Source organism: Chiloscyllium punctatum, chromosome 45 (genome assembly GCF_047496795.1).
Source record: "Chiloscyllium punctatum isolate Juve2018m chromosome 45, sChiPun1.3, whole genome shotgun sequence".
Classification (NCBI taxonomy): domain Eukaryota; kingdom Metazoa; phylum Chordata; class Chondrichthyes; order Orectolobiformes; family Hemiscylliidae; genus Chiloscyllium; species Chiloscyllium punctatum.
The window spans coordinates 48250046-48270168 of NC_092783.1; the positions used below are offsets into that span (position 1 = coordinate 48250046).

The following is a 20123-nucleotide window of genomic DNA, read 5'->3' on the forward strand; positions in this document are numbered from 1 at the left end:
TTCTTAATTATTTCTTAATTGCTATGTCATCAACTTTATAAATTTTCCCTATGTCCGACTCCCTTGAAATCCCTGAATTAATTCAAGCATAACTTTCATCCTCGAGGATCACTAAAAGACCATAAGATATGAATTAAATCAAACGTAGGGCTGCGGCTTAATTTTGGCAACTTTCTGTTGATCATGAATCATAGAGAAAGCACTCAATATAATCATTACCTTATGAACTAACTTTATGATTTAGAAATTACTGTTCACAATACAAGCTTTCAAATACTTAAACATGCTTTAACTACACACCTTTTCCTGTTGTTTTAAAAGAGAGCCCAACTGATTTACTTTCAACACATTTAAACAATGGTCAAATATAAATGAACATATTAACCAAATGTTGCTGGGTTTTCTGGGTTGCATCTCCTTCTAACCTGGTAAATTTGGATGGATCACAACATTGAAGTATACAGTTTCTGAATGATCAAGCATTTTTGAGAGATTAGAAATTAGGGTGGCATATCTTTGCAGCAAAGATCTTAAGGAGGAGAGAGTTAGATCACAAAACTTGAAAGGTATTGAGATAAAAATTTGGAGAAATCATGGTACCTTTTTGAGTCCTTGTCTTGTGTATGCATCTTCTATACATCTATGTTGGTAGGGTCAGATCTAATACCATTTGACAAGTATATTGATCTGAAGAATTGGCCCATATTGATTAGACATTTTGCATTGCTGAAAGCAAGACTTTTTTTGCTGCTGCCATAAGGTGGTGGAAAATTGTGACATGCTTCTGTTTAGTTCTTCCAAGGACTATAATGCCATCTGCAATACATAAGAACATAAATAAATAGGAGTAGGCCATTCATTCCTTCAAGTCTGCCTCACCATTCAACAAGATCATGACAGATCTGCCTAAGCCTCAGCTTCTCTTTCATGTCAGTTTCTCAGAACCCTCGACCCCTTAATATTTTTGAATCTATTGACCTCTATAAATACCTGCAGTGCTCTAGAGTTCACAAGTCCCTAAGGTAGAAAATTCCAGGCAATCATTACCCTCAGGTAGAAAAAGTTTCTTCACATCTCAGTTTTAAATGAATACCCCCTTATTCCATAGCTATGTCCCGAAGTATGCCATTCTCCCCATGAGAGGAAACATCTTCTCAACATCTACACTGTGAAGCTCACTTGGAATCTTTTATGTTTCAGTAAGACTACGCCTCGTTCTTTTAAACTTCAATGAAAGAAAAGTTAAAGCTTCTCATCTGAGGAAGCTGTTTAGAACCTCCAAGATCATTAGATCCTTTCCTAAATACAGGGATTGAAACTGTACACAATACTTCAGGTACGGCCCCACCAACACCCAGTACAGATGTAACACGTTTTCACTAATTTAAATTCCAACCCACAGCAACATAAAGCAGAATTTCATTTGTTTTCTTCTATGGCGACAATCTCGTCGATTTTCATAACCACATGCTGTTGCAATATGTCCCATTTATGGATAATCCAAATGCTAATACAGGAATGTAATGCTGAAGATCTGAAATAAAACAGAAAGTACAGGAGAAACTGTGCATCTGCAGCGAGAGAAACACTTTGCAGAATATCTCCACTCTGTCTAAAAGAACGACCCCAACCTTTGGGTTGCTTGCTATTTTAATGTACTATCTTGGTCTCAAGCTAACGTTTCTGTTCTCAGTCGGCTGTAACATTCCACTGAAGCCCAATCCAAGCTACTACTTCACTTTCCCTTTAAAGCCACTAGGACTCAACATTGAATTCAAAAACTTCAGAGCTTGACCTCTGCTTTTCATTTTGATTACAACCCCGTACTGCTCTCCTAGTCCCATAATACTCTTCCTCAGAACTTAAGAAGGATGAAAAATGATGGTTAGAGTACTGAGAGTAAAAGGCAAAGGGAATGCTTGGGGCATGGACAGGGTAAATAGACAAGGTCTTTTGCGTGGGGTGGGAGAGTTCAGAACTAGAGGGCATCAGTTTAGGGTAAGAGATGAAAAATTTAAAAGGGACCTAAGGGGCAACTTTTTACACAGAGGGTGGTGCGTGTATGGAAGGAGCTGCCAGAGGAAGTGGTGGAAATTGGTACAATTCCAACATTTAAAAAGCATCTTGATGGGTATATGAAAGGAAGGGTTTAGAGGGATATGAGCCAAATGCTGGCAAATGGGATTAGATTAGGTTAGGATATCTTTTCGGCATGGACAAGTTGGACTGAAGGGTTTGTTTTCGTGCTGTACATCTCTATGATTCTATGATGGTGGTAGAGGAAAGAATTAAATGTTGTATCAGTGATAATGGTAGATGCTAATAGCAGAAAATGAGTAAGCTCTGCTAAGACCAAACCCATGCAAACGATACACCGGGTGGGGGGAGGGGGTGGAATGTTTCAATGATGGAAAATGTTTGAGTTGTCCACTGTGAGGAGCCACATTGACATTTAAGATGGGTTATGCCAATGTATGGAAGTCCAGCTTCTTTGTTAGATAATAAGATTGTTGGTAATGGATCACACAACTCTGTGCCAGTTTCCTGAGCGTAATTTGTGTAAGATATTAAAGAGATGGTATCCGCACAAGTATCAATCTTTGTATTTAGTACATTTTGTCAATTCCTTCTGGATTATGTCACTTGGATAGAGGTAAAGACTTCAGTTTTTCTGACAGGGTCCATATGGTATGTTAAAATGAACATGTATACTAAATGAAAATTGAAAGAACTGCAGATGCTATAAATCAGAAATAAAAGCAGAAATTGCTGAAAAGCTCAGCAAGTCTGGCAGAATCTGTGAAGATAAACTAAAGTTGACATTTCATGTCTGGTGACCCTTCCTCAGAACATATATACTGTCTGTTGGAATCTGTAAGCTGTGATATTGAAGATAGCTCTCGGACATCATTGACATAATTGTGTGGCATGGATGGAAATTTGAGAATGTCCTTGACATTGTTCCATGGTTGGCTCTTCTTTGCATTCTGCTAAGGAGCATTACGGCATACTTTTCATTTCTCTGGGCAATTGTATTTCATACATGTTTTAGCCAAAAGTTGTCTTGTGGGACATAAACAAGATATATAACAAAACGCTGGCCGCTGCCTTGGTAGGTGAAGCAAGTCACACCTCTTACAAGATTCAGATATTTTACTGATCCTGCTGATGGCTGCAGCAAGTCCTCAACAATGCCTTTGAACTTGCATCGATGGTATATTCTTTGGGTTTGTCTAGACGCGCTTTCTTAAAGGCTTTAATAGGTTTAGAGGCAAAGACTAGATCCATACACCTTTCAGTTAAGTCACACTCTGTATTCTTGAGTCAACACCTACCTATGAATTAGTTCATTGTTTCACCTGGTCATTGCCAGTGTGATACAAGCACAAGCCTATGTATCCTGAAGGTGACTGGAACTGGAAGTTGGCCTTCTAAGAGCCAGAAAATGTCACATTTTCTGTCATCCATCATTAACTATACCTGAGAAATTGACTCTTCATAGTCCTTTGTTTCCCAAAGCTGGAAGGAGTTTGACCAACTATGTTTCCTTATCAGCTACTTTTTGATTAAGTAAAATGAAACTCTGACAGAATGTCAGTTGTTTGCTAATCCATGTTTGGGTATTGGGTTTCCATTTCCCTTTGTCGTTCAATAATTATTAAAATGCTATTATAATAACCTGTTTTGCAGAATAAAGCATTTTACTCTGTTATTGTTCGCTCCCGTTTATTGTTGTATTATATTGTGCAGCTTTAAAGCTAGCAAAAGAGCAGTGGGATGACATGACAGCTGCACTTCTTTGGCCTTTGTGCTATTTCTTCCGAAATGAAATGGCAGAATTAATCAACATCAGACAGAGGAAGAAAGTGAGCAAGATAGATGACAGCAACGCCATTGCAAATTTACCTGTGCCCTGTGAACACTGATTGAATTGAACCACCCTCTGCTGTCCACAGGATTCCCTTTGACCTGTGAGGAGCCCGATCATGACTCTACCTGCAAGACAAAACACTGTAACACTGAATCATCAGCAATGTTTCCACGAACATTTCTTCTTCTGGGTGTAAGTTTGCTCACTGAGCTGAAAGGTTCGTTTTCAGACGTTTCGTCCCCAATACTAAGTAACATCTTCTGTGAGCTTCTGGTGAAGTACTGGTTTTGTGACCCACTTTCTATTTATTTATTTATTTATCTATAAATAAATCAAAAGTGGGTCACATCACCAGTGCTTCACCAGAGGCTTGTGGATGATGTAACCTAGTATGGTGATGAAACATGTGAAAATGAACCTTCCAGCTCAGCAAGCAAACTTACATCCAGAGCCTTAATCTGAGCTACAAATCTTCTCCAAACTCACTAACGTATCCTTCTGTGCAGGCCTTGGAGTTCCATGTGTGGTGGTAACTGCCAGAAGAAGGTGTCTATGCTGCAAACAGTGTTGGCATGCAGATTGACATGCATAGACTCTCACAGCATGTGTGTGGCCATGTAGATTGGATACTGGACACTAGAGAAACTGGGAATGTCTGTCATAATGGAGGTAAGGTAACTATAAATATTGATGCTGATAATAAAGTTACTGCAATTCTGAACAGATTGGATCACTGTGATCATGAATGGCTAGTTCCGAAATTTACTATTGTGTATACTTGGTGGTTAGGAAAAGATTTTGCAATTGCTGCTGCTCTTATCTGTATTTAGTATCAACTAGTTGCCACTACGATGTAATTTCTCGGTGAACAGCATTGCCAATTTAATATGGAGTAAGTATATCCTTTATGTCAGCTTTGTAACATGGGGTGATGACTGGAGTTTTGCTGAGGCAGACATCTTGAAGTTTAACAACATTAACTAGTTGTACTGCAATAAGCTCTCAGAATTACACATAGTCTGAATCTGTGCAGAACTTCTGAATAGAGCAAAGATATAGTGACTGCAAGGAAGCTATTTCTATTATTATTGATATTGTTACTGAAGTAGAGGTTGACATCTTTCTACTGGAGCATCACATGGGTGATGTTATCTAACTGTCTTACAGGTATACAGCCCATTGGTTTCTGATCCACACAAAAATATGCCAGTAGTCTTGAAACATTTCATATAAATCTAAGTTTTTGTTTCAGTGTAGACCTTTGAACATTGGATAGCATGTTTCTGCCACTTGACACTTGCCAAATACTCTAAATTACAATTACAATATTTAACCACTCCTGGACTTAGACCACCTCCATTATGAGATGTTTTCATTAATAATTTATCATATAATCGTATAAAAAAGCTTGAAATTATTGCTATATTAGTTCCCAGTTAGTCATGTATTTTATTTGCAGTTGCCTGTCCAATAAATCCAAGTCACAATTATATATTTGCATTTGTAGCAAAAGCTGTTTTCAAACATTATACAGATATTTATATGAATTTATGTTACAGAGATGATTATTTGAAATTTACTTTGATTAGCCAGAGTAATGTGCCTGTAACTTTCAAATACTGAGCTCCCCACTGCCAGCATAATTGAATAACTTTCAACAGGCCCTATACGAGCTGGCAAGTGCAGACTGTTCTGCTGGAGTTTGCTAGCACTCAGATCAAAGGACTTCCCATTGCCTACGTAAACAGAACCTCCTAACTTTACAGCCAGTCAGTGTTCAGTACATGTAGTGCAAGTCCTGAGAAGTCAATGACACGTTTCCTCTTGACGGCAGGAGCCTGAAGGATCACAGAGTAACGCAAGCAGAATCATGTTCGTCACACCCACAACAAAAGAGAAACCCACTCCCTTTTTAGGTATGGAGTAAGACAGCAGTCACGCAGAGTATGATTGAAAACAATAATATAAACATTTGCACTCTGTACTTCATATGTCTGGTCAGGACAAGTTAACACTTGAATTCCAAAATTGCTGCTGTAAAATTGAAATCTTTTATATGGAAGTTGGGAAACTGTCCACATGCCACAGGTTGGATAATTCCCTGAGTTTGTGTTGTTTCTTTGGAAACATACCAAATAGTTTGCTGTTATTTACCTCCCTAACTATCTCTTCTTTTCTTAACCACACAGTGCCCACTTCCATAACTACAGTTAGTGCCAGAGGAAATGGTGGATGCAGGCACATTGACAATGTTCAAAAGATATTTGGATAAGTACACAAATAGGAAAGATTTAGAGGGATATGGGCCAAATATCGGCAGCTGGGATGAGTTTAGTTTGAGAACATGGTTAGCATGGATGGGTTGGACCGAAGGGTCTGTTTCCATGCTGTATGACTCAATGACTGGGGAGTCAAAATGCTAAAAGAGGAGCAGAGGGAAGGCTATTTCATTACTCTTCAATCTTCAAATACTTAGCAATCAAAATGATAATACTTTGCTATTAATGAAAAGAAATAATAACCACACATTTGAAATACAGTGTAAGTGATGGAAAATACAGCATTTCAGTTAGTATCTGAAAGGAAAAGACAGCTGAATGTTACTGAATATAAATTTTCTTGGGTTCTTGCTTGTCAATTGGAAGGGTAGGGTGTGCAATCACTGAGGTGACTAAAGGGCGAATAAACTACTTGTGGAATCAAATCGTAACCATTAATTAAACCTGTTTCACAGGAGACTCATCTGTTATTAAGGGTCGAAGGTTGGAAAGAGGTAACAATGACAGGTCTCAAGCTGCCCTGGAGCCCAGATTTTAATTAGTCAGCTGAATGACAGAGAGTAGAAAGATTCCAGGGTGGATCCATTGACTAAGTCTCAATTCTCTGATTACTATGCCATCATCACTAGGTGTCCATATTACACTCTACTACCCTAAACACCTATTATCCAAATACTATGATTTTGGAATCAAGAAAACAATACTTTGACCACTCCTTTCCTTTCCTCTACCCCCTATCCTGACACACATAGTTCCAGAAACACAATGTGACTGAGGAATTTATTTTTATAGATTAAAAACAGGCCCTGAGTGATTTTATTTTCTTGAATTGGAACTTTAGATTTGAATTCGAGCAACATTTAAATCTGTCTCTTAAGCTTGATCAAGGTGAGGGTGGGAGTGCAGTGATTGAGTAATGGATAAGGCTGGTGGTGCAGTTGGCAGGATATTGCCAAATGTACTAACTTTGACAACTCATGATGTGATCATTAAACAGTCTCCTGCATTCCAATTGACTCCTGGTACTGACTTTCTTCTCTAGCTCTTGCCACTGCCTTTTAAGGATTGTAGTTGGAGGGTCTTCGAGACCTTTTCTGCCCCATTCCCACCTTGCTGAAGGTATAGGGCATCTTTCTTTCTTTACAACTCTTCAACCAAAACTTTGGTGCACACCCTCTCCCACGTGCTCAGCCATGGTCAATATTCAAAATGATCACAGCACCATCGGCAGTAACATGTAACTTCCCTGTTTAAGGTATAAACCAGCTTCAATGAAGTGCTTTACATAAACATGTATATAAACAGTGCTCGCCATTGACAGAAATTATGGTAATGTACAGGTAGTACCAAGTAATCACCCTGCCTGTATTTCAATCAACAGGTGTGTGGTTAATTACATGTTACGATCCCTGTGCACAGCTTTGGAATTGTCCTATTTATATCCCCAGAAGATCAATGGTGACCCACACATGACTGGACTACTTTTATAGGGGAGGTGATGGCTTAGTGGTATCATCACCGGATTATTAATCCAAAGAACCAGTTACTGTTCTGCAGACCCGCCATGGCAGAGGGTGAAATTTAAATTCAGTAAAAATCTGGAATTAAGAGTCTAACAATGACCATAAATTGGTTGTTGGGGAGGAAAACCCATCAATCATCAGGGAAGGGAACTGCTGTCATTACCTGGTCTGGCTTACATGTGAACCCAGACCCATAGCAATGTGGTTGTCTCTTAAACTGCCCTCTGGGCAATTAGGGATGGGCAATAAATACTGGCCTAGCCAATGACACCTTCATCCCATAAAAGGAAGTAAAAACAAAAAAAAACTTTAATTGAAATGGAGTCTAAAGTACTTGAGAACATGGTTACTGTTCATATCCCATTTACAACAGTTACACATTGATTATGCTGTGCACAATTCATGTCTGCTTGAGGTTCAAGCTACTTTGAAGCAACCCAAGATTGAAGAATTGCTGTTCCATTAATGATTGAAGTGACATCTATACAAAACCCAAACTGCTACACTTTTAACTTAAAACATCTCATTCAGGAACAAAGTGTATGGGTGGAGCCTCACAAAGTGAATATCATAGAGTACATGGTTAACAATTGTCTTGTAGACACAAATAATGCCACAGCCCAAGTGCACTGTGTGCAAAGTGAGGTACAATGAGCTATTCATACATACCAGGAAACTGGAATCATTCCTATACTCCGGAGTTGCTATTGCAAATTGCTGATCTACAGCTTCCATTTTGAGGCACTGGTAGGCATGAGCCAGATCCTCATGTTTACACTGCTAAAGCCTGCTCCCTTTTCCAGTGACAATATAAAGGTGCATTTATATTGTGCCTTTAACACAGTAAAACATCTCTTTGCTTGACCATAATCAGTCAGACGTTTACACCAAGCTAATGAAGGAGACATTAGGTCAGATGGTCAAATACGTGATTAACTAAGAAAAGTTTAAATTTCCCACATAAGGCCTTTCAGCCATAATGCACCGAGGTTCTGGAAACTGGCTAGAACCCTTGGACTATATGCTGGATATGTCATACTTCCATGTGAACTGCAATCATAAATATAGTGAGTGAAAAGTTTTTTTTAATTGTTTCATAGGAAGTGAGCATTGCTGGTTAGGCCAGCATATATTGCCCGTTCCTGATTGACCAGAGAGGAGTTAAGAACAGCACTGCTGTGAATCTGGAGTCACATATAAGCCAGGCCAAGTAAGGATGGCAAATTTTCTTTCCTCAATGACATTCATGAACCAGATGGGTTTTAAAGACAATCAACTGTTGTTGCATGGTTGTCATTAGACTAGCTTTTTCTTAAACGCCAGATTTTAATTGAATTCAAATTCCACTGGATGCCATGGTCAGATTTGAAGCCAGGCCCCAGAACATTACCTTGGGGTTAATACTGATTTGGCTTTGATTATATTTAATTTTGATTTAATTGGCAAATTGTAGTTGGGGTAGTTCACATCCATCATAGTGAGAATAGGCTCCTGGCTTGAAGATGTCACTTATTGCATGTTAACAATTGGGTACATGTAATATTAGTAATTTAAGCGGTATCTCTAAGACAATTGGATGTCCTAGGGTATATGTCATCATTCAACAAGACCCTAAACTACTCTATCTTATGCCCATCTAAGCTATCATAATGTCCTCATTTTGAGTGGAACTTAATGCATTTTCCAACATTAACCCTTTTAGAACCATATACCAGTTTACACCCTAAGTAATGTAAAATTAGAACAGTCATGTTTACTTAAATAAATGTTACACACTTGATTAATAAATATACACTTTTTACAACAAATGATTTTCAGGAGCGTCTTAGAGAGAGGCAGGTGCAGAGGTGAAGGGTATTAGAAAAGAAATTGTAGCGATGTTTGGGACTCTGAAGGTAAATTCACAAATACTGGAGCGAACAGTACACAAAAGGCCAGAATTACAGGAGCCTGGTGTTTCTGTAGGGTTGTGAGTTTGGAGGAAGTTATAGTCATGTAGACCCAAAAAAACTGGCTTGACAGGTTTGCCATAGAAAAATAAATGAATTGAATTGGGTTTATTGTCACATGTAGCAGGGCACAGTGAAATGCTTTGGCTTACAAGCAATACAGGCAGATCACAGAGTTAAGTAGCATAAGTAAGTAAATAATAGGTAAACAGCGGCAAAGAAAAACACAGGTACAGGCAAATGTTAAAAGTTTGTGAGTCCATTCAGTATTCTAACAAAAGTAGGGTAGAAACTGTTTCAAAACCAGCTGGTGCGTGTTCAGGCTTCTGTACCTTCTCCCCAATGGTGGAGGTTGTAGAAAAACATTGCCAGGGTGGGATGGATCTTTGAGAATACTGGCGGCCATTCTTTGACAGTGGGCGTGGTAGATGGATTCGAGAGATGGGAGGATGGCCTTTGTGATTGTCCAGGCTGAGTTTATCACTCTCTGTAACCGTCTCCAATCTTGAATGGTACAGTTGCCGTACCAGGTAGTGACACATCCAGATAGAATGCTTTTGATGGCGAACCTATAAAAGTTGGCAAGGGTATTTGCCAACATGCTAAATTTCCTCAGCTGCCTGAGGAAGAAGAGACGTTGTTGGGCCTTTGTAACCAGTACATCCACATGAAGAGTCCAAGAAAGCTTGTTGTGGTTAACCACTCCCAGGAGCTTGTCACTCTCCACTCGTTCCACCTCTGTGCTGTTAATGTGTAGGGGGGCATGAGTAAAATCCCACCAAAAGTCAGTAATGAGTTCCTTGGTTTTGCCGACATTGAGAGCTAGGTTGTTCTCAGTGCGCCATTTTTCTAGGTCTTCCACCCTCTGTCTGTCTCAAATTTGTAAATGGCATTAGTCTGGTATTTGGCGATGCAGTCAAGGGTATACAGTGAGTACAGTAGGGGGCTGAGTATGCGCCCCTGGGGGGCTCCAGTGTTGAGTGTTAGTGAGGATGAAATATTGTCCCAATCTTCACTGTTTGTGGCCTGTGCGTCAGGAAACTGAGGATCCAGTTGCAGAGAGTGGGGCTTAGTGGAGATCACTAAGTTTAGTAATCGGTCTTGAGGGGAAAATAATGTTGAAGGCTGAACTGTAGTCAATGAGTAAGATTTTTATGTAGCTGTTTTTGGTGTCAAGATGTTTTGGGAAGGAGTGAAGGGCGAGTGATAATGGCATCTGACATGGACCTGTTGGTCCCTTAGGCAAATTGGGGTGGGTCAAGAGTAGTGGGGAGGCTGGAGTTGATTAATGCCATGACCAGCCTTTCAAAGCACTTCATGACCACCGAAGTTGATTTAAAAGTGGATCTGACTCATGAATTTGAAGTAAATTACAACAGTACAAAAGGGCTGATAGTCTATGTTGATTTCCTCTATTCAACTTCGAATTTTAGTCATCTCAGAATTTGGGTCAATTTAAACAACTATCTAATTCAGTTATTCTCAATTAACAATCAAGGAACTATTTTTACACGAAAATATTGCAGAATTTAGTTTTAATGAACGAATTTGCAGCTTTAACCTAGTCTTCAGCTTCAGCAATAATACATTTTCATGGGAAAGAAGAAAGAAAAACACTTGTTTCAACTAATTGCAATGTATCTGGAGTCTACAGCATAAATCTGGCTGGAAATTGATGGGATAAAACATTTTGAGAGGCTATAAATGTGTGTAGGGAATCAGTAACTTCCAGCTGCCACGTCTGAGTTTTGCCGTCTGGCTGAACTGCCAGTTGACGAGTGAAAACACAGACTGAAAAAAATATCAAAAATATCTGCAGACAATTGAGGGGCTTAAAAAAAGCACAAAACACAAATTCTATGCTGCTGGCTGTTTGTTAATGAAATCATGTACAGGTGATCTATAAGATTAATAGTTTGTGCTCAATGTCACACAGTAGTTCTATTGTAAATGTTTGATTATGGCGAGAGGGGAGGGAAAGAGCAGATATGGTAAACTGGCTATGCAAAGGACTCAACATCAGCTGTTCTATTTTAATGTTCCCAACATCTGGTAATTAAAACAATCAACTGGCTTATGATTCAGAAAATGACCAACTGTTCTATTCTCAGAACATCTTTTATTCAGTGGAACAAATCGAAGCCAGAGTTTTTTAAGATAAATGAAGTGCTCAGTGTGTAAGAATGAGTGGCATGGTGGCTCAGTGGTCAGCACTGCTGCCTTACTGTGTCAAGGATCTGAGTTCAATTCCAGCCCTGGGTGACTGTCTGTGTGGAACTTACACATTCTCCTTGTGTCTGTACTCCTCTGGGTGCTCCAGCTTTCTCCTATGTGAAATGATGTGCAGTTTAGGTGGATTGGCTATGCTAAATTACCCTATCACATCCAGAGATGTGCAGTTAGGTGGCTTAGCCATTGTAAAAGCCCCAGCGGGGTTATGGGGATGGGATGCTCTTCAAATGGTCAGTGCAGACTAAACCGTCTCTCTATTCATTGTAGGGATTCTAAGGAATTATTTCCTTTAAGGCTGAAATATTTCTCATTTACTTCTTTTCCCACCAAATGTTCCACCTTCTTCTGATCGTAATGATTCTTTTCAGGCTATGGTCCCAGCTGTGGCAATAAATCTCCAGTACCTTGTCTAAATGATGATCGTTTAGGTGTAAGCCTTGGACATTTGGCTGTTCATCCATATTAGAAGTATCACCGCCATTGAATGTACATTTTGAGCAACATATGCGTTTGATATTTCAGCAAGCTGAGGACCCTCTTTCAGACTGTCAGGAAACTGAAGGGTAATGTAGCATCATGACGGTTGCCTTGGCTGTAATAATAACTGAGCACAGGCAGGAGATGAAACTTATTACCGTTAATAACCAAGAAGTACATTATTTCCTGCTGAGAACATTGAGGAGTTCTGCTTTAGTTCTCCAAAGATAGACACTGCAATCCATTTCAAACTAACTGACCTATTTAGTGAATTGTACCTTTAATTAATAATTTATAGGACAATCCACACCCTTATTATTAACATAAACTTATTTTAGAACTGGATCATTGAATCTGTGCAACCATAAGAATGCTGCTAATGGAAAGGGTGGTGCAAAGAGTGGTGGATTTTTGGAACTTGCTTCCACAAACAGCAGTGGAGTCTGGGTCAGTTGTTAATTTTAAATCTGAGATAGTTAGTTTTTTTTAATAAGCAAAGGTTTGAAGGGATATGGGTCAAGGACAGGCAATTGAAGTTAGGTCACAGATCAGCCATGATCTCATTGAATGTGGAACAGTCTCAAAGGGCTGAATGGCCTACTCCCGTTCCTATATTCCTATAAAAAGGAGTGTAAATCATTTTGCAATGTATTAAGCTCTGGTTAGACACTTTTAGGGCATTGCATTTAGCCCTGGACATTTATTCAATTCATTCACAGGATGTGCATGTCGCTGGCAAGGTCAACATTTATTGCCCATTTCCTTGAGTTCTTACTTAATCATTTTAGATCAAGGCAGAGAAAAGCCCAGCATGTAGCTGTGGGTCTGAAGTCACATATAGTCCAAACTAATTAAGAATGCTAATTTCATGCTCAAAATGATATTAGTGAACTAATTATTTTACCACAGTACACAGTCACAGTAGCTAACATTAATGTTTTATTCAACATTTATTTAATGGATTTTAAATTCTCTGGTTGCTAGGGTAGGATTTGAACTCATGTCTCTATATCAGTTGCCCAGATGCCTGGCTACTGGCTCAGTAACACAACCACCTGATGAAGGAGCGGCGCTCTGAAAGCTAGTACTTCCAATTAAACCTGTTGGACTATAACCTGGTGTTGTGTGATTTTTAACTTTGTACACCGCAGTCCAACACTGGCATCTCAAAATCATAACATAACCACTGTATAGATTTTTCTGTTACGCATTCATGATATGTCACTGTCAGTGGCAAAGCTGGCAATTCTTCACCACCCCACACTATGGCTCACGACAGTTTCATGGTCACAGTAATGAAACTCGTTTTCAATTCCCAATATGTTCATTACATTTAAATTTCATGTGCTACAAATGTGGGATCTACCACATTTGTCTAGGCCTCTGGATTATTAAATCAATGACATTACCATGATACCGCCATCAGGAAAAGAACAGATTCAAGAGTGATACCAGGGACAAGAAAAGTTAAGTTGTAAACAGTTTGTAGTGACCAGGTCGACAATCCTGTGAGTACAGACAATTAATTGGTGTTGTAATTCAGTACTCTTGATAAACCGGGACGTTCAACCTTAATGTTAGAGGTAGGTTTTCAGAGGTATGAGAAAACATTCCCTTGTACAACAGTGTGCATATGGAACTGATTCCACTACCACCACCCCCTCCCCAAAAGGCTGTGTTGTAAGGTCAATTGAATGTTTCAATATTGAAATCTGTAAGAATTTTGTTCAGCAAGAATATTAAGGGTAACAAACAGCACAAACATGTTGAGTTGAGTTGAGTTTATGATATAGATCAATCATAATGTTAATGATTGGTGGAATAGGCTTGATGAGTTATCTACCTTACCCTTTTTCCTATACACTCTAAAAATATTAACAAAAATTGGCCAAAATATGCAACATGGCTTAAGGACAACCAATGATATTTGAACTGGAAGATTTATTTTTGGCTCAATTATTGATCTGCATCCCTAAAGGTTTAACATCACTTGAAGATTAGATAAAGAGAAAAAAAAAACAGGAAAAGTAGATTATTTTGGGTATTTGGTAAATACAAAATACTTCTGTTTTATATTCAGCAAATCAAACAGTTTAAATCGAACCTATGTAAGTTTTGTACCTGAAACAGTTTATTGCCATTTTGAACATGGGGAAAAAAACTGCATTGCCTGCAAAACAACCAACCTCTTTAATATTTCTGTTTTACATTTGCTCAAAATCAACCATGCTGAACCAGAACTCCTTGACAGCATAGTAAGTGTATTCACATTAGTGACTAGCTGACTGATTTATGTCAGGTTTGGTCTCTCTAGTATATGATAAGGTGGAGTTGCTAAAATTGGGGAGAGGAAAGTTTGAGTTGTCACTCCTGCTTGATATCCTGTGATTCCTTCTCAAAGTTCAATACACAGTAAATACACATTATCATTTGTCATTCATGAATAGTAGCCACTTGGTCTAATTGCTGAAGGGCAATAATAGCTCCAAGATTACAGGTAGAAGAGAAAAAAGAAATTACCTACATTAAATAATACTTATTGTAAAATCCTTCTCACTAACTTTTATGGGCTTTGGGGAAAGCACGTTACATCTGATGTAACAGGAAATGCATACTTTTTTCCTCTAGCATTTCCTCTAACCTGCAAAAGAGGTTTGAAGCCAATGATAAGAATTAAATAGTTTGTTCAAACTACCTTGCAGAACATTCTTGAAAATATGTTGTCATTTTCAAAATAAACAAAGTCTGCATTGTTTTATTCAACTCCAGAACCACTCGTTGAATAATGCTGACACTTTTTGTTTCGTTTTTTTAGATTTGTTGCAACCAGGATATGCGTCAACCTCACTGATCTACTTCACCTTAATTTTGTATGTACAGATGTGGTTTGAATAGCTGAACCAGAATCAGAGTGACTACCTCACAAATGCTTTGTCTTAAGAATTTATATATAATCAAAATATAACAGTGGAAACAAAATGTGATCTTTTGAGTTTAATTACAGAAGGTAAGGTTTCAATATCAGACCATCATTTAAGTTTAATTATTTTAAAAGTTTCTTTATTCATTAACAACCTGCTACCTAAGACAGCATTAAACTCTTCCTGAGGTACCATAAAATTTCATGGAAAAATATCCAAAGCTGCTTTGTAAGAGCTATATCAGAGAAAAAGAAACAAGGAGTGGAACTTTGTATGGTTGTCTGGAACTTTTAGAGAAGGAGGCAAAAAATCATATTCCAAACAATGGGTTAAAATTTCAATATTAAGTTCTCAGAAGCTTTCTGGTATGTTGGTTTTCCTACCCTTCACAGTCATCTACCTGTTTTGCAATCATTCATATTTTGTGAATGTTCATAAACATCCCAGGCTGCTGGAATTATCTTCATGGGATAATCTCGTTCGCCAATATTAAAAACATATGTGTTCATAAACCCAACTCTTCCTCCCAGCTCCAGTGGGTACAAACGTTTTTCACTTGGCTGTCTCCTTCATAATCAAGACAGTTCTTTGATCAAACACTTACAGATATGTGTCTATATGCTAATCAGTACATGAGACATCCAAGTCACACCAACACAAGGAGAACATGCAAATTCCACACAGACAGTCACCCAAGGCTGGAATTGAACCTAAGACCTGGGGCTGTGAGGCAGCAGTAGCTAACCACTGAGCCACCATGCTGAAGGTAATAATCAGAGTTTGAGTGATTCTCCTAGGGTGAAGAGAGTGAATGGTGTCCAGGGGGCTTTTAAATGAGGCATCTGGATATTGGAGATCGGAAACTGGTGAGCTTGATGAGCTCCTGCCCATAAAGTGTGGTATTCACTTGTGCAATATATGTGAAGGATGTAATCATGGGAAGCCATGTCCCATTTGAAAAGTGGAAGTGTCCCATGCTTTTACACCTACCTCCACACTTCATCTCAAAATGATTCTGCCCAAGAATACTAAGGAGATACTAGGGAGTGTGACTGAAAAATGGAGTCAAAGAAATAGATTTCAAGGAGGGTCTTAAGGAGAGGAAGGTGAAGAGGGACAGAGAATTGCAGAGTATAGAGTCTAGCCTGCTAAAAGCACAGCTGTCAATGACTGGGATAAAGGGATATTTCCCTCATAATAGCTCGGGATAAAGGGATTGGGGAATTCATAGATAGAACTGGAGAAAGGTAAAATCTCAGGAGGCTGTAGTGCTAGAGGAGGGGGTCGGTGAGGTGCTTTAAATATGAGAATGAGTGTTTAAATTTGAGGTATTGAGAGACTGGAAATTAATTACCTGGTGGCCACAGAAATGATATGTGTGAACAGGGCTTGTGCAGTAATGGATCTTGGTTAAATTGGTCTCTCTCTCTCTCTTCCCTGCTTGAGGAGGTGGTGTTGAGAAAGAGGAGTCTCGAGCTTATATTGGAACCTTGAGCAGATAGATGTGGCTTGGACAAACAAATTAGATTAGATTCCCACAGTATGGAAACAGGCTATTTGACCCAACAAGTCCACATCAACCCTTCAAAGAGTAATGCATCCAAACCCACTCCAGTACCCTATATTTACCCTGACTGATGCACCTAACACTCTGGGCAATTTTGCATGATTAATTCACCTGGCCTGCACATCTCTGGATTGTGGGACAAAACCAGAGCACCTAGAGGAAACACATGCAGAATGGGCAAACTCCACACAGAAGTGGGAATTGAACCCAGGTCTCTAGCACTATGTAATAGCAGTGCTAACCACTGAGCCAACATGCTCCCCTATTGGGGAAGCCAGACATGTATTGGCTCAGTTTTAGGTAAAAAAAACAAGTAGAACTTCATATGATGAGAGTTGAATCATTGTAAATGCCAACAAATAATCAACTTGTTGGGTCCTACAGTTTCATTGGGGGAGACTTATTAAACAGCAGACCGAGCTATTATGAGGGAAATTGAAAAGAAAAATAGGGAGATAATGTTTCAGTTATACAAGGTACTAGTGAGGCCACATCTAGAGTACTGTGTACACTATTGATTACCTTATTTAAGAATATAAATACATTGGAAGCAGTTCATAGATGGTTTCCCAGATTAATATCTGGAATGGGTGGGTTATGAAGAAAGCTGGATAGGTCAGGTTTGTATCCATTGGACTTTACTAGAGATGACTTGATTTAAAGATATATGAACCTGAGAGATCTTGACAGGGTGAATTAGAAAGGAGTTTTCCTCTTATGGGAGAATCTAAAACTAGGAGTCACTGGTTACAATTAAGAAGTTGCCAATATAAAGTTGGGGTGAGGCGAGAAATCTTGTTTGCAGAGCATTGTGTGTGCTATGAGTCTTCAGACTCTCTCCCTGAAAAGGCAGAGAAAGTGGAGTCTTTGAATATTTTAAGGTAGTGGTGAATAGACTCTTGTTAAGCTTGCAAGTGAAAGTTTATTGGGGATAAACAGGAAGGTAGATTTGTGATTACAATCAGATCAGCCATGACCTTAATAAATGGTAATGCAGTGTCAAGGGGCTGAATGTCCTCACCTGCTCCTTGTGCCTATGTTGTTGGATAAGGCTCGATTGAGATTAGAATACAGCTCAGGGTAATAGGACAAGATGGTGGCCAGCATTTGTTATTGGATTGTTACTATATGTCCTAATTTATTCTGCGACTGTTACTTTGAGAGGATGATGTAATTGTTTTCCCTTTTCACTGCAATTATTCATTATCTCGCAACCCAAAACACACCTCTCCATCTTAGGTTGAGCCAGACTATTCAAACCTCAGCCTCAGGTTCAGCTGTGAGCTACGTTTCCAAACCCACATCCGTTACATTACAAAGAGTCTATACTTGCACCTGCATGCATGACCTACTTTAAACCCTACTTTAGACCAATCATTTTCCGTGGAAATCTTGATAAGTACCTTTATCACTCACAGTTTCAACTATTATTAATGATCTTGTTGTGGACCACCCCAACCATAAACTTAAAGACATTCTCTCACATACACTAAGAACTGCCTCACCAGACTTGACCATTAGCCACATTGGTTCTTGGCTTCCATCCTCCACCAACACCCCCACACTAAGCAGCAAATGGAAAATTGACATTCTTGTCTGTATCTCTTGCCTTTGTAATCAGCTCAAGTCCCAAACAAACTGTGGCCATTCCCATCACCACCACGGCCAATTCATCTCCCTCCACAACATGCCTATCTTCTTATATCTTACAGTCCATCTTCCCTCTCTTTGCCTCACTATTGTATATAATATCTTCAAAGATAATTGTACAACCTCTGGAATTCACTCCCCAGTCCTCCCTTTTTGTCACTTCTCTCCTTTAAGAACCTCCTTGAAACCTTTCTTTATCTAATGAAAGCTTAATCAGTGTCATTAATTCAGTGTTCATTCTTCTTGGTCTCTGAAGTCTATGGACAGTCTTCAGTTTTGAAGTTATCATACAGGTGGGAGTTCTTGTTTTTACTATTCAGTCACCCAGCTTAGCTTAGGTGCTATTATTTGACACAGTTACGTCTTCTGTTATTCCATAACTACTTTAACTAATTCATTCACTAACTATACTGTGTCTGTCAATTGTTATAATCTGGCAAATTAGTATTTACACTCCCTATTTACAACAACTTCTATTTACATTCTGGCAGAGGAACATGGCACAAGGTATTCCAAAGAATTCAAAATCAGACAAAGGACATATCACTGGGGCAAGAAAGGGATTTTAGGAGCTATGTCTAAAGCCTTGGCCAAAGACCCAGATTTTAACGAGGTCATAGAGTCATAGAGATGTACAGCATGGAAACTGACCGTTCGGTCCTACCTGTCCATGCCGACCAGATATCCCAACCCAATCTAGTCCCACCTGCCAGCACCTGGCCCATATCCCTCCAAACCCTTCCTATCATATAGCCATCCAGATGTCTGTTAAATGTTGCAATTTTACTAGCATCCACCACTTCTACTGGCAGCTCATTTTAAAGAGGGCAAGGAATTAGAAAGAAATCCAGGTATAGGTCAGGAATCTCTGGATTTTGAACCTGCGTGACTGAATTCATGGCTATCAACAATAGGTTTAAAGGAATGAAGGAATTGTAAGAGACCAGAGGTGAAGGAACAAAAAGCTTGTAGAGGGTTGTTGGGCTGAAGGAGTAATTGGAAGGAGGAGACCATGTAGGAACTTGAATATTGGAAAAATAATTTTAAAGGAGGTAATGGACAGGAGTCAGTGAAAAAGATGAAGTTGGGGGGGGGGGGGAGAAAGGCATTTAGTGGAGCAATGACAGAGATACATTTAGATAGGCTTCAGTCTTTCAACGTTTAATTGCACAAAACTGACAGTCTTACAGGACTGACAAGCAAACTGACAATACAGTGTGGTGAGATTCGGTGAGGGAATCACTTACATACACGATTCCTGTCACTCTCCCTGATATGTCACAGTAATTCTGATTCCTGATGAAGGGCTTTTGCCCAAAACGTCGATATTCCTGCTCCTCAGATGCTACCTGACCTGCTGTGCTTTTCCAGCACCATTCTAATCTAGACTCTAGTTTCCAGCATCTTCAGTCCTTGTTTTTACCACAGTAACTCTACAGCCTGTTATTGATCCATCTCACTTCCTCCTGTTATGTGCCAGTTACTCTTTAATCTATTACTAATCCCTTCACTTTTCCTTGTTATTTCCCAGTAACTCTAAATTCTACTTCTGATCCCTGTCACTCTCCCTGTTTCTTCCAGTAACTCTCTATTGCTGATCCTTTTCACTCTTCCCTATTGTTTCCCAGGAACTCCAAATGCTATTAATTACCAC

The 20123-nt window shown here is 39.2% G+C and overlaps 1 long non-coding RNA gene across 1 annotated transcript; it reads right to left on the reverse strand.

Moving 5' to 3' along the window:
* Positions 1-494: 494 nt before the first annotated feature.
* Positions 495-20122, reverse strand: LOC140467384 (uncharacterized). The gene is made up of 3 exons (XR_011955439.1): positions 19717-20122; positions 3907-3996; positions 495-816 (listed from the first exon to the last, which is right to left on the reverse strand). It is a non-coding gene; the product is annotated as an uncharacterized lncRNA (long non-coding RNA).
* Position 20123: the final 1 nt, after the last annotated feature.